Source organism: Coccinella septempunctata, chromosome 1, assembly GCF_907165205.1.
Source record: "Coccinella septempunctata chromosome 1, icCocSept1.1, whole genome shotgun sequence".
NCBI lineage: Eukaryota > Metazoa > Arthropoda > Insecta > Coleoptera > Coccinellidae > Coccinella > Coccinella septempunctata.
In genome coordinates this window covers 63,941,064-63,956,604 of record NC_058189.1, presented here as the reverse complement: position 1 = coordinate 63,956,604, position 15,541 = coordinate 63,941,064, and the positions used below count along the sequence as shown (strand labels likewise).

General features: G+C 35.2%; 1 protein-coding gene across 1 annotated transcript in view; it reads right to left on the bottom strand.

The window, feature by feature from the left end:
* Nucleotides 1–15,541, bottom strand: part of LOC123322937 (hepatic leukemia factor) — a 75,002-nt gene that overhangs the window by 54,756 nt on the left and 4,705 nt on the right. The gene's annotated exons all lie outside the window — the stretch shown is intronic.

Genomic DNA, 15,541 nt, shown 5'->3' with positions numbered 1-15,541 from the left:
AAATCTGGTTTTTTATGGGCCCAGTCGATTTAAACGTATCAAAATGTTGGTAGGGACCGAAGTTAAGAATGGTTTAACTTGTCTGGAATATCAAATGAGTGGAGTGTGTCCGGAAGCATTTAAAAGATATCAATCAATGAAACCTTGGCTAGTTTTGCTATATCCTTGATGAACTTTCTATGGGGCATGAAAGCGGGGTTTGTAATTTTCGCATTTTCGAGATTCTTTGTCAAACAAGATAACTGGACAAAAGTTGAGGTGATTGAATTGAGTACTTGCTAGAAGAAATAATTTGTACAATGATAAAAGGACACAATACAAAAATACGAGGATGTATTGATATCTAGTTAGTCAAGACCAGTTCCATGCATAAAAAAAATATTGCGTTACCATAGCAAAGAACAATAACTCAAAAGAAGTGTCAGTGTGAAGTTTGAGGTCAAAAAAGTGAACCAGAGTTACGCAATAAATTGAAAGATAGATGTCCACCGAAATTGTGAAAATCGAAAAATTGGAGTATCGAGACATCATCAAGTACCTGTATTTAAAAGGGATAAGGGGTAAGCAGATTTACGAAGATATGCTTATTACCCTTGGTGATCAATGTCCTTCGTATACGACCGTGAAAAATTGGACTGCAAGCTTCAAAAGAGGTGAATTTTCCATTGAAGATGATGGCCAGTTTCTGTGTCAGTGCCCGAAAATATCGATGCAGTTCATGACATGATTTTATCAGACCGTCGAATTAGGCTAAAACGGATATCTGAAGCTCTGAATATGTATTTCATACGAAGGCATTCATCATATAGTTCACGTCAATTTGGACATGAGAAAAATTACTGAAAAATGTATCCCCAAATGTTTGAATGTTGACCAAAAGCGTGCAAGGGTAGAAGCATCGAGTTCGATCTGTGCTCGATGTGAAAACGATGTAGACTTCTTAAACCGAATTGTTACTATGGATGAGACTTGGATATATTTCTACGATCCAGAAACAAAGCAACAATCGATGGAATGGCGACACTCTGGTTCTCCAAGAACTAAGAAGTTTCGTGTCCAAAAATCTGCTGGAAAAGTTCTTGTTTCAGTTTTTTGGGATTGCCATGGAGTAATCATGATTGATTTTTTGGATAAGGGTAGAAAAATAACCGGAGATTACTATTCTACATTACTGACCACTCTACGGGAAAAAATTTAAGAGAAAAGACGCGGAAAGCTACCCAAAGGTGTTTTGTTTTTGCAGGACAACGTTTGAATTACTAGAACACCCCCCTTATTCATCAGATTTGGCTCCATCCGACTATCATCTCTTTCCTCAACTGAAAAAAAGTTCAAAAGGTCGTAAATTTTCTTCCAACAAGGAGGTAATAAAAGCTGTGGAGGTCTGGTTTGCAGAGCAAGAAGAAACATTTTTTTTTTTGAAGGTCTAGAGACGTTGTTGCTTCGCTGTAATAAATGTATCCAATTAAGAGGAGAATATGTTGAGTAATAAAATATTTCGACATTGAAATTTTGTTTGGTTCTACAGGGTGTCCCAAAACTAGTGAATCAAACATCGCACCACGATAGAGTAAACCAAATATTATTGAATGACATCAACATTAGTTCAACGAAAATGTACCGTATCCAAAATAATCAAAATTTTATTAAAATACCTAAAGTTGCCGATTTTCGAACTATTTTTTTTAATCACATGGCCAGTTTGTGAAAAAAGGGATCGATTTTAAATTATATTGAACTAAGATTATTGTTTTATCTCCCCTAATCGAAATTATTTTAAGTAGTTAATCGATAACCTAAATAAATGTTAATTGAAACAATTGTTTTTTCTACATGATAGTTATTACTCAGAATAAACCCCCTCTATAGGGGTGATAATATGGGAGAAAAACGCTATCCTTTATCACAAATTGGTCTTGTGATTGAAGAAATGGTTCGAAACTCGGCAACTTTAGGTTAGGTTTCTTCAGAAATGGTACATTTTCGCTCAACTAATGTTGGTGTCATTCGATAGTATTTGACCTACTCTATCGTGGTGTGACGTTTGATTCACTAGTTTCGGGACACCCTGTATAGTAGGCTAAGAATTTTTCAATATATCCTCGTATACTACCATGCCCAAAAGTGATTCCTTGGCTCGTTTTTCTTTTTTTCGAGCGACATTCCTTGGTACGCTCATTCAACCAACCGACCGGATAAAGACATCGGTCCAAAACCGAACATAACGAATATTAACGCAAAAAACATTTCCTTATTGATAATTGCCCGGAGAACGAATTATTAACAACGTGAAAGGTCCCAGTAAGATCCAGCAGTGCGTGGAGAGGGATATCGAAAACGATTGCTAAATCGGAAAGAGAGAGTTGCTTATTTATCAATTCACTTTTTACGGTTTCCGAAAATTCCGAACGGTAGCGGGGCGAACACCCAAAACGCGTGTTCGATTGCGTGAAATCGCGTCGTTCGCACTCCGGACCTCGTCTAGTTCAAGTTCAAGAATCGTGTGTCGCAAGATTCGAATTGTTACGAGCCCATATCCGATGAAAATCATGTCGGATTACGGATTTGTATCAGATGCATTCAAGGTCCTGCGTTTCGCGGCGAGCGGGAAATGGGAATCCCGCGGTAAATGAGAGGCGGGAATTTTCTATGGTCCACCATCTGTCAAATCGTAAATAGAGGTTATTTCTTCTTCTTCCTTTCGTGGTTTTCACTCCCCAATAGATAAGGGTGACTCTTCTGGGCTCAAATTAAGATGTCTAAAAACATGGTGTATGCACTCGTCAATTTTTGAATGGAATGACATTAGACTAAATCGAAAATAAGAGATTCGTTTCGTGGCGGCGCCACCATATTCTATCCTTCTTCTATCAAAGAAAGTCTAATGATACTGTCTCGTTTTATTTTGTTCTGTGTTGATATCGATCACAGTTTACAGTAATCTGTGATCCCGATCGATCAACGAAACCAAAAAAATGAACTGGACTATTTTGGCAAATGTCAGCTGTTATCGAATATTTGAGATTTACACTTAAATTTTCGTTGTAAAAACGAATCTGCAGATATTTCAACAGTATCGAAGGATTCGAAAGAGTACTTACTATTCTTCTTCAAGATAATTTCAATAAAACACAGGGTTGATTGGCCAAATATCCAATATATTCAGCTGACGGAAACGGAGTTTCACTATACTCGTGAAGAATATTTGAAAATCAGGCTCTAAACAATTTCATGTACCTACTTATTTCTGTTTCTTAATACATGCTCACAATTCACATGTATGTTTGAATAGTTGCCATAAAACTCTTAGCTGTATCAGTCCTGAATGTTCGTTCATCTGATTTGGTTCTGCCTCAAATTCCAACAACAAAGGGTGATAGTCCAACAACACCGAATTCTTAGCTGTAGTTCTTGATTGTACACCCTTTCTCGAAACTACTACATTTTCACATACCAATAATCGCTTATAAATAAAGCACATTCGTAAGTCGTGGGAATGTTTTCAAAAATTATTTTCAAATATCAATCGACAACTGTCAGTTTCTAATTAGCGCTACCTACAGTGGGAAAAACGAAACTTATCTGTTATTTCCAAAGTTGGAAAAACAAAATCTAATCAGTGCATTCACCATGTTTTTAGACATCTTAGCTCAAATGTACCCAAATCTTGGTCATTGTATTCTCGAGATCAACAAGAACAGTTTGAAATCCTTCAAATTTGACAAAGAAAAGAATCACAAATTATTTCGTCAAATTTCACTTGGTAAAGATGCATTATGATCTTAGTTGTTGATTTATACACTGCTCAAAAATTTAAGTGGATAATTTGCTCAAAATTGGTGAACTACAACTTTTTAACCCAACGAAATGGAGGGAAATGTATAGCATATTACATTGGTCTTTTTTCGAGAAACTTTTGATGCCTTCAACTGCATCATCTTCTTTTATTTTCGAGTTGAAGGCCAAAATTGAAATTTGGGCGATTTCAACTTGGGTCATTATGTCCGTTTCTGTTTGTGCTAGGATGTTGAAATATAAACATTATAGAGACACTTTTTAATAGCAATTTATTTGCAATAATATAAAGTTGTGTTTTTCGTATGAAAACAGTAGTTTAAAATGACTTAGGAAGAATCGCCATTTTTTCCTGTTTCAGAAATACAGGGTGTCCCAAAACTAGTGAATCAAACGTCACACCACGATAGAGTAGACCACATATTATCGAATGACACCAACATTAGTTCAACGAAAATGTAGCGTTTCCAAAATAATCAGAATTTTACTGAAATACCTGAAGTTGCCGATTTTCGAACTATTTTTCTTAATCACTGAGCCAGTTTGTGAAAAAGCATATCGATTTTTCAAATTATACTGAACTAAGATTATTGTTTTACCTCCCCTAATTGAAATTATTTTAAGTAGTTAATCGATAACCTAAGTAAATGTAAATTAAAACAATTGTTTTTTCTACATGATTTTTATTACACATAGTAAACCCCCTCTATAGGGGTGATAATATGGGAGAAAAACGCTATCCTTAATCACAAATTGGCCTTGTGATTGAAAAAATAGTTCCAAAATCGGCAACTTTAGGTCTGGTTTTTTCAGAAACGGTACATTTTCGCTCATCTAATGTTGGTGTCATTCGATAGTATTTGATCTACTCTATCGTGGTGTGACGTTTGATTCAATAGTTTTGGGACACCCTGTATATTATGCATCGCCCTTTGTCTTCCTAAGTCATTTTAAACCACTGTTTTCATAAGAAAAACACATCTTTATGTTATAGCTCAGCAAATATAACTGTTAGAAGAAATCATAGTACGCCACTGGATTGCTATCAAAAAAGTGTCTGTATAATGTTTTCATTTCATCATCCTAGCACCCCGGAGATAATGACCAAAGTTAAAATTTTAATTTTGGCCTATAACTCCAAAATTAAAGAAGATACAAAATGCAGTTGATGACATTATTATAGTTTTTCGAAAAATGACGATCGCAATGTGTCACTCATTTTCCTCTATCTCGTTGGTTGCAAAAGGTTGTAGTTCAGGTATCACCAATTTTGCCCACCCTCTACATCAAAATAATATACAGGGTGAGTCTTTGACTCCTACCAATATTAAAACAGTAGATTCTTGAGTGCAAAAGAAACACTTTTTTCTCTCAACATTTTTTCAGAATCGCTTCGGTTCAAAAGATACAGGCTGTTGAAAAACTATAAAAAATGTTTTTCTAAATTCTATGTCACAAAGTTTTTATCGAATGAAATCAATTTAGAAATACACAAATACAGTCTTTCATTTATTTGATTAATCTTTTTCAAACACAAGATAATGCCTACGTCTTCCAGTTTTCTCATTATGACAAAAAAAATTCAAAGAGTCCAACTCTTGAAACTAAGTTGGACGCTGTCTAATGAATATTTGAACGTTTTGTAAAGTATTCCTTAAATTTTCTCGTTTTTCCGACGTTTTCGAGTAATTTGATGTTCAAAAATTAAAAAGTATCTAAGAAATTTGGAAAATTAAGTACTTTGGCTGAATACAACTCTGTTTAAGATATCCACAGATGTGTTGTGTCATAGATTTAGCTAGTTATTCTGAAGATAACTCTGCTTTTCTAGGGGCGGCACAGCTCATTATGAAAACTTAAAATGAAAATGAAAATACTACAATACTGTATCGTAATATTTTCACATCTTATATATGTTTTTGTATGTGTTCAAATCTTGCCAAACTATTATTTTTTCTGTGATATTTTTTCTAATATATAACTCGCGAATTCCCTTTTTTCATACACTTTTTATAAATGTTGTAGCATCATAATGTTCCATAACTTTTGTAGAGCGCTGAGGATGGAAAAATATATTTCTGAAACGTCATCGAACTGACATAGTAACAATCTACTGCTCTCTGAACCTTACATCACCATACTATCATTTAAGAAGGAACTGTATAGTATAAGAATCGGTCATAATGATTTCTCACGCTACTTTCCAGGGTAGCACTCAGTAGCAGTCCTCAGACTCATCATTTAATACATTATACCTTTCACGAGGTTATTCCACCAGTCCCTACGTGAAACCTCCCGCAAAAACCAATCATTTTAACCGGATCCGACGAAAATATAGGAATGACGGCCCACCTATAAACACGGCCAATCTGAATCTACAAAAATAATGCAATTTTCCTAATCGAAATAAGTAATACCGCGGTCCCTGGACGCCCTCCCTTGTGCTACCCGGTGGACTCTATTTAAATATTTCCCTGTCATGAAATTTGCCTAACTAGCATTTTTATATTCCCGTGGGGGAAAAGATGGGACGAAATTCATAATGATAATGTAGTCGGAGTTGATAGTAGGGGGACGTACCTGAAGAATGGATTTATATTCGTTTTATACAGCGTCGGTGCGAAAATATAAACAACTGTGATTCGCGTGGAATTCATTCTTCGTACGAATTCAAATTTATTCATAGATACTGAATACTACATTGTTGAAAGAAGCGGTTCAAATTCCAAACGTATCGCAGTAAAGTCTACTTAGTATTGATAAATGGAGAAATAATGAAACAAGGAAATCGTAAAAGTGAATACCTACATACACAAACCGGCAAAATTATTGGAACGGACAAAGATTGTAGTTCATTTTCTCCTGAACACTTTGGCTGATTTGTAGCTTGAGTTGTAGCTTGATTCTTCGAAAACATAAATGTTTAGATGGCGTCTTAAAAAAATTAAATGTTCAGAAAAGATGAGGCCCTTTACAGGGTGTTCTGAATAAACGCTAGGTTTTCATTCGTTTTGTTCACCTCTGTATACAGGTTGTCTGTAACCAAATGTGAAGGACTTAGGGAGATGATTCCTCGATGAAAATAAGCAGGTGTAGTTCCTATAGATTTTTTTCGAAATCGACCTCCCTTCCAAGATACAGCCTTTGGAAGACGATGACGAGTTGACACTTTTTAATTTTTTTTACGGGTTCTAAAAAACACTGAGTCAGCAAATTATACATAATATGGAGCACTAAGTAGATGTTATACACACAATTTTTTTAGATTTCATATCTTCATTATTAAGGGTTGAAAATAACAATCCCTTATGATTGTCCTTCAAAAACTGTTTTCGTGGGATAGATTTTCGAAAAATAAAATTCTCTTTTGGTTTCCCATTCAATTCTGAAGGAAAAAGTCTCCATTTCGATACAGTCGATACTTTTCTCGGAATGAATAAAAACTTGCAAACAGTATACGAAGGTCTATGAGGCAGAGAGTTGATGTATGTATTTAAGCGGAAGGTAGTCAGTCTATGGAACACTTATACGACGAAATGGAATGAACAGTGATCAGAACTGCTTGTAAGTTTTCATTTATTCCGAGAAAAGTATCTACTGTTTCGAAATTTTGCAACAGACTTTTTTCTCCAGAATTGAATGGGAAACCATAATAGAATTTTTTTTTCCGGAAATCTATCACACGAAAACAATTTTTGGATGAAAATCATAAGGGGTTGTTATTTTCAACCCCTAATAATAAAGTTAGGAGATCTAAAAAATTGTGTGAGTAATATCTACTTAGTGCTTCATATCATGTAAAGTTTTATGGCTCAGTGTTCTTTATAACACGTAAAAAAATTAAAAACTATCAACTCGTCATCGCCTTCCAAAGGCTGTATCTTAGAAGGGAGGTTGATTTCGAAAAAACTTCATAGAAACCACCCCTGCTTATTTTCATCGAGGAATCATTTCCCCATGTCATAACAATATACAGGGTGAGTTTTTGACTCGTACATATATTTTAACAGTACATTCTTGAGGTCGAAAGAAACACTTTTCCTATACCATTTTTTCCGATTCGGCCCTGATAAAAAGATATGGCTATTTTAAGTTTTCATAATGAGCTGTGCCACCCCTGGAAAAACAAAATTATCTCCAGAATAACTAGCTAAATCTGTGACACTACACATCTGTGGATCTTTCAGAAAGAGTTGCATATGGTAAAAGTACCCAATCTTTGGAATTTCACAGATATTTTTATTTTTGAACATCAAATTAACCGAAAACGGCGCATTATACGAAAACATAGATGAATACCTTTATTTTACAAAACGTTCAAGTATTCATTAGATAGGGTCCAACTTAGTTTCAAGAGTAGTTTTCTTTGAATTTTTGGTTTTTTTATGGTACGTAATGGTCATAATGAGAAAACTGGAAGACTTGGATGATATCTTGTGTTCGAAGAAGATTCATCACATAAATGAAAAGATATATTGCGAGATACATTTCATTCAATGAAACCGTTTGTGAGATAGAACTAAAAATATCCTTTTTATGGTTTTTCAACAGCCTGTATCTTTTTAAAACAGTCGATTCAGAAAAAATGAAGGAAAGTGTTTCTTTCGACATCAAGAATCTATTCATAAAATTTTTAGGGTTTTCACTCTCAATCTCTGAAACAAAATCAATTAAAAATGAAATCAACGATTTGCTCCTGCGTGAATCCTTGCACTAATTTGTCAGGAGCAAATTAACTAGAAAAAATTGTTGCCTGACAATGAACTCAAAATAAATAACGTTGAAATTATAATTCTGTAACGTTTCGGAGTCTATATCAGACTCCTTCATCAGACGAAAAATCTATTTTTTAGAAAATCTTCTGTTAAAATTTTTGTACGAGTCAAAGACTCATCATTTATAACTACAGACAGCCTCTGTTTTGTTGCCAAAAATCAAGCTACAATTCTGAAACAATAGATAATCAAACTGAATTACCAGCTTTTCTATGATATTGGTACATGATGAAATCACGTAATTCCCAATTACTAGTATGTTCTTTAACCAAACCTCCAGGGATCGTTCCCTTCTCTACAATGTAATATATCTATTTATCCACCTACCTATATTCGAATCATTCATGTAGAACCTCGACTGATAGCACAGATTTCCAGAAAAGTCGCATCGATAAGCGGGGTTCCTGCAATCGGAATATCTCCCCATACGGTCCTGCGGTGCGAAATTATCGTAGTCCGGCTCTCTGTTCGATGCGTACCCATAATAGTTATCCCGAGGCCAAGTCTGCCCTTCAATTTTTCAAAGCACACTAGGGGTTACTTTATCGAAACGTTTCTGATAGATGGTTTGGTTCCTACAAAGAGATTGAGGGAGAAAAATGTGGAAAATTAATTTCTGTGACTCGAATTTTCGACTTACAAATGATAGCTGGAAGGCTGGAAAAAATTATGTGATAGAAAAAAAATGGGCAAGATGAAAGAAAATGTCATAATGGTAACTGCCATTTTTTCAAGTTAGACACCTTAAAAAGATCAGTTTTTGATCATCAAGCTTAATAAAGTTTCGAAGACGAAACTGTTGATTTTATTCGTTTTGAATTTTCAAATTGGTCAGGGTATATCTTCGATAATTTATCGAAATTTTGAAACTTGAAAACTTGTAGGTATTTAAGTCCATACTCAACCCAATTGAAAGTATTTTCTCGACAACTTATTCGAGAAAAGGCAACTGAAAAACGAAAAAAAAATGAAGAAAAGAATGTCAGTACCTGAACAGTTCTCAATTGAAACTTGATACAAGTCCTGGCCAAAAAATAATTGAATACCAACAGATAGAACTAAAGATAAGTAATACTTATCCTTTCACGTTTCTTAGTTTCTTCCAACTCGAGTTATAAACCAAGAAAAACGACGGGAAAGTCGAAGCCCTGAAGAAATACAAACAAAATTACGATAGACTTTCCCGCTTCAAAATCGTCCTACCCCCTCGTATGGCTAAGAAATCAAGAATCGTCGAATGCGCTCCGAATTAGTTCGATCTATCGCAAGAAAAATGTCTTTATTTACGATTTTCGTGTTGCGAAAACGGAGCTTGGATGTGTCGACGTCGAATCCGGTCGATCTGGTGGCACAGACGTCGAAATTGGTCAGTTGGATCCACAGAATGGTGTCACGACCGAGTGTTATGAACGAGGGTGAAATACTAAATAGTCGTGTTTATATTGAAATAATCGAGAGACGATGGGGTGGTGCGACGTTGCCAGATCTCGCCGTTCAGAGGTGAAAAGATGAATCGCGAAAATCGTAAGGGTTTGGAGCCGGTTGTCAGGGTTACAGGGATTCAAGAGATTGGGCAAGGTCGGATGACTTAAATTTGAGGAAGGCTCAGATATACAGGGTGAGTCTTTGACTCGTACAAATATTTTAACAGTCGATTCTTGAGGTCAAAAGAAACACTTTTTTCCTCTAGCATTTTTTCCGAATCGGCCCTGATAAAAAGATATAGCAATTTTAAGTTTTATACTGAGCTGTGCCACCCCTGGAAAAACAAAATTATCTTCAGAATTACTAGCTAAATCTGTGACACTACATATCTGTGGATCTTTCAAACAGAGTTGTATTCAGCCAAAGTACACAATTTTTCAAATTTAATAGATACTTTTCAATTTTTGATCATCAAATTACTCGAAAACGGCGCATTATACGAGAAAATATGAAGAATACTTTTAGTTTTCAAAACGTTCAAATATTCATTAGGTAGCACCCAACTTAGTTTCAAGAGTTTGGTTCTTTCAATTTTTGGTATTTTTATGGTACGTAATGGTCATATAGAGAAAACTGGAAGACGTGGATGATATCTTGTGTTCGAAAAAGATTCATCAAATAAATGAAAAACTATATTTCGAAATTCATTACATTCGATGAAACCGTTTGTGAGATAAGACTGAAAATAATATTTTTTTATGGTTTTTCAACAGCCTGTATCTTTTAAACCGAGCCGATTCGGAAAAAATGATAGAGAAAAAAAGTGTTTCTTTTGACCTCAAGAATCTACTGTTAAAATATTACGAGTCAAAGACTCACCCTGTATACGTTGGAATTCGGATATTTGGATGATAGATGTGGGCGCTTAGAGTGGCAGTTTTACTGAGGTCAGCTTCTATGGACGTGGAAAAATTTGCAACAGGAACATCTGATGAACTTTAAGTAAGTTATGAGATGAATATTGACTACACGTTGACTGCTCCAGTATCCGATAAGATTCAATTCAATTGTTATTGTGTTGATAAACCTGCCGTCACAGCAGGAGGAAAAAAATATTTTTTTTCATCTTTGTAATCCCTTGTTTTCAGTGATACGAAAAATTGCTACAAGATTAGCTGTTTCCCCAACAATTGAGGAACAGGATATTTTTCAGTAGAGTAATGAAATAGCCTCAAGTTATTGCCAAAAAAAAAACCAGAATCCCATGGTGGTCCAGCCAGCTTCACAAGGGTTATCGAAGGCTGGTACAAGCATAAATTGAAGCAGCTTCAAGAACAAACAGTAAGTTTGACCCGAAAGACAGAGCACTTTGTTCGAAGGCATGGAATTCAATGTATTATTGGATGTAAATCTGTGCCAAATACAGGAAGAATTAGAACTTATCGCCAAACCATTTCACATCATTCAAAAACAATGGGAATATTTCGACAAAAAACTGGAAATTGATGGGTTCCATATGGACTGAAGCAGGGAGAACATGAAAATTTCTGCCTGCCAGGTATAAAAAGGGTTGTTTACACTGGGTAATAATGATAACCCATTTTTATTTTATATAGAGAACATCTGACCATACTTCAACTTCAACATGGTGTATTAGTAATTGGTGTTCCTGTATTATTGTTATCTCAAAACTCCTGAAGGAGCTCTCATCGAAAACAATTGAGTAAATTGAGCTGAAACCTCAAGGATAAACCGGATGAACGTTACCAACCCAGATACGACAAAATTGTCCTAATAATTCCTCATGACGAAGCTCGTTCACATGCTGCGGTTTCGGTCAAATTCTATTTGGAAAATGGAAATAATCGATTGGGAATACCCACTCGACCAGACGTATTGCCAAGACATTTCCCTTCTAATTACCACTTGTTCCCATCGATGGTAAAGGGTGTCCCAAATTCCATGCTCGTTTAAATCATCTCGAGAACAATAAGACAAAATATTACAACAATTTTGAAATGTTTTCTTCAGTAATTGTTATGGCTAATTAAGGGTGATTCAAGGTGATGGCCTTTTAGACGTTCAATCATAATTTTTTTTTGAAAATTTGCATTCGAAAATGAATTTTCTCCCTGAAATATTTTCAGACTTGAGTAATTTTAAGAAAAAAATTCTCATAAGCATGGGACCGTAAACCAAATTGCTGAAAAAAATTACCTTCACCTACAAGCTCTTCAGGTAGATTAATCATTATCACTTCTCTCATATGAATAAAATTCCACCAAATTGTTGATTGTTGTTGAGTTCGATAGAAAACTTGAGTCCTTCCTTGATGTTTCTATTTCCAGGACGTCGAGTGTACATGGTGGGCAAAATTCGTTGTCTACTGAGGGATCTCGGAAACTATAGCAGCTAAAAGAAAACTGAAGACTCATTTCCGAGCTCTTTATCAGAGAAACAAAGAATGATGAAAACCGTAACCTCCTACGATTCTTCGTTTTTGAGTTATCAGCAAAAAATGAGATTTTGACGATTTCGAAAAGTTCTCATAACTTTTTTGTCTTTGAAGTTACAGATCTGAAACTTGAACCTTATAGGCACTTTTATACGTAGAATCTACTGACAATTTTTTTCCAATTCAAAAATAACAAATTCAATAAAGGTTCTCTTTTGAAAAAACGAAAGCTCGCCTAATGATATTATTATTAAATAAATATAAATATAAATTAATTAAAAAATATTTTGAGCTCGTCAGTGGATTCTACGTAAAAAAGTGCCAAGTTTCAGGTCTGTAACTTCAAAGACAAAAAAGTTATGAGAACTTTTCGAAATCGTCAAAATCCCATGTTTTGTTAATAACTCAAAAAGGAAGAATCGTGGGAGGCTACGGTTTTCACCATTCTTTGTTTCTCTGAAGAAAGCTCGGAAAGGTGACATTGGTGTTCTTCTAGCAGCTATAGTTCTCGAGATCCCCTGAGTAGACAACGAATTTCACCCACCCTGTACTTCTAAGAGGAAATTTTTCATCTCCCACGCGCTGCTGCCGGCAACGTCGCTTCTATGGACCTGGTGGAGCACGCTGGGAGGCACGTGGATCAGGATCACGTTGCTTACAACGTGTCCATCCCCGTGTTCCGGTCCACACTCCTTTATCCTCCAACTAGTGGGGTGTCGGAGGAATTCAATAGCGAGTGGGAGACTTTTATGGAGAGTTCGTTAATTGAATGACATTCAAGCTTATTTTTATTTAATGCTACCAGCATTTTACACCTTCTGACCTTGCCGTTGTAGACGCGATTAACATTCTCACCTAGATCGAGAAAGTTGGCTAGGAAAAAAGTTTTCAACGATTCTTTCACTATATTATGCAGGGCTTGGCGGTTGCACTTGGTTGTGGATGGTTCAATGCTAACAACTATGGCATCTTTCTGTCATTAGATAAAAGAGCAATCATATTCTCGGAATTTAATATTAATACAGAGGGTGTCCCAGAATTAGTGGTCAATAATTCACTACCATATTCTACGATCACAAATATTGGGAGCAAAGATAACTAACTCTTTGACTGGGGAGAAGTCAATGTTTTTTCAAAAAATGTTTATCGACCGAATTTCAGCTCTTCAAATGTACGTCAGAGAGGGCCTGGTTCTCTCTGAGCAAGTACAGGGTATCCCAAATTAATGAAAACCGTTTCGCAATATGTTCATTTATCTTGAATTGAATATATAAACAAATTTTGATGTTTTGTCGATTTCGAAAATGTGTCATAATTTCTTTATTTTATGGAATATCTAAAAACGATAAAAACTTTCTGTAGGGATTCTTTCACTGGGAATACGAAACTATTTAATTTTTTTCATTATTCTGTAATAAGGGTGGAAAAACAACTTCATTTTTTTAAATACGAATGTTTTTAATTTTATATCATAGAAGAAATTAGCTTTACAAAAGAAAAAATATATATACTATACAGGGTGAGTCTTTGACTCGTACAAATGTTTTAACTGTAAATTTTTGAGGTCATAAGAAACACTTTTTTCTTTATCATTTTATCCGAATCGGCTCGGTTTAAAAGCATAGCATGAGATGAGGTTTGATAAAATTTTTACTCTAGCTAGATTATTTCAAGAAAAAAACATTGCCATAAATATAGACAACCAGTGGATGGAAACGCATGATCCTATTGCCTGGACAGCAAGTTCACCAGACCATAATCGTTTGAATTTTTTAGTATGGGGTATGTTAAAAATAAAATTTTCAAGACTCCAGTCATAAATAGGGATGATTTAGAGCAGAGAGTCCTGAACGCCATCGGGGTCATGAAGGTGAACTCTAGTTTACTTCCACCCACCTGAAGATGTTATTGTGATAGAGAAACACGTGTCGTGGTTTGAAAATTCATTTTGTGAAAATCGTGCCTATAATCTGTTTTAAGTTCAATTAAGGATTTTCATCAAGTATCGGCCACGTCAATTCAATATTTCATTGAACAGTTCCAATTAAAGACATTGTGTGACTTTTTTCCATGAGATGACGAGAATGAGTATTCGTGTAAATTCAATATCAGATCACAATCATCTTCAAGTGTTAAATGACCCCAAAATATGTTATTGGGGTATATTTTCCATCAGTTTTTCTCGTAAATAGAAGAAATATTCGATAACATGACCTTGAAAAACCTTCGAACACAATTCCACCCAAAGTAAACCAAATCTTAACCGCCTCAAGATAATGGTCACATGTTCGAGATCGTGACCAGAAACCTACTGATAGCGTGCCACGTTTCCCCAGTATCTCTGTAACTAGGCAACCGAACTTACACCTACAAGAAACCTATTTCCGAGGCGAAGGAAAAAAAAAACTGTTCGAGCAGTTCCTTCGTTTGCACAAAAACTGATTACGACACTAAACTCGTGACTTTGATGTTATTCAAAGGCTCTAAAAATGTGATTAGACAGAATATCTTCTCCATCGAATTAATGTAAACACCTACGCGAAAAAAAATGGTGAAGAGTGCGAATGAAAGGTACCAATTCAGACTTAGATGGACTGTTCCAGTTTCAATAAAAATTGCGACTCGAAAATAATACATAAAGGTAACATAAATTTTTCTCTCATCATGAATTGAAGTTGTACTACTTTCATTCTCTTTCATGCAGGAAGAGAAAGATTGAAAAATGCTCGATGAAATTTCGAGATTTATCACTAGAAGAGTTGCTTTTTCGCAACATTAAACTTATTTAGATCTACGATTATAACGTGCGTTCAAAAAAATTCGTCGTCAAGTAGGCTATGAAATTTTGAAGGCTGATGTTCGGTGGCTGAACGTATGTCTTTCCTTGAATTACTTCATCTTCCCAAAATGTAAACAATGATGACATTAACCTATATATCGTAATTTTGTACGGAAAGACACTTTTCAGAAAAGGTTACCTGTAAATTTCACCCACCTTTCGAAAAGCATTTCTTTCATTGAGTAAGATGACAAGAATCCAAACAATCTGAGGCGGTTAGTAAAGTTCTTCGTAAAAATTTTAACCGTCCAC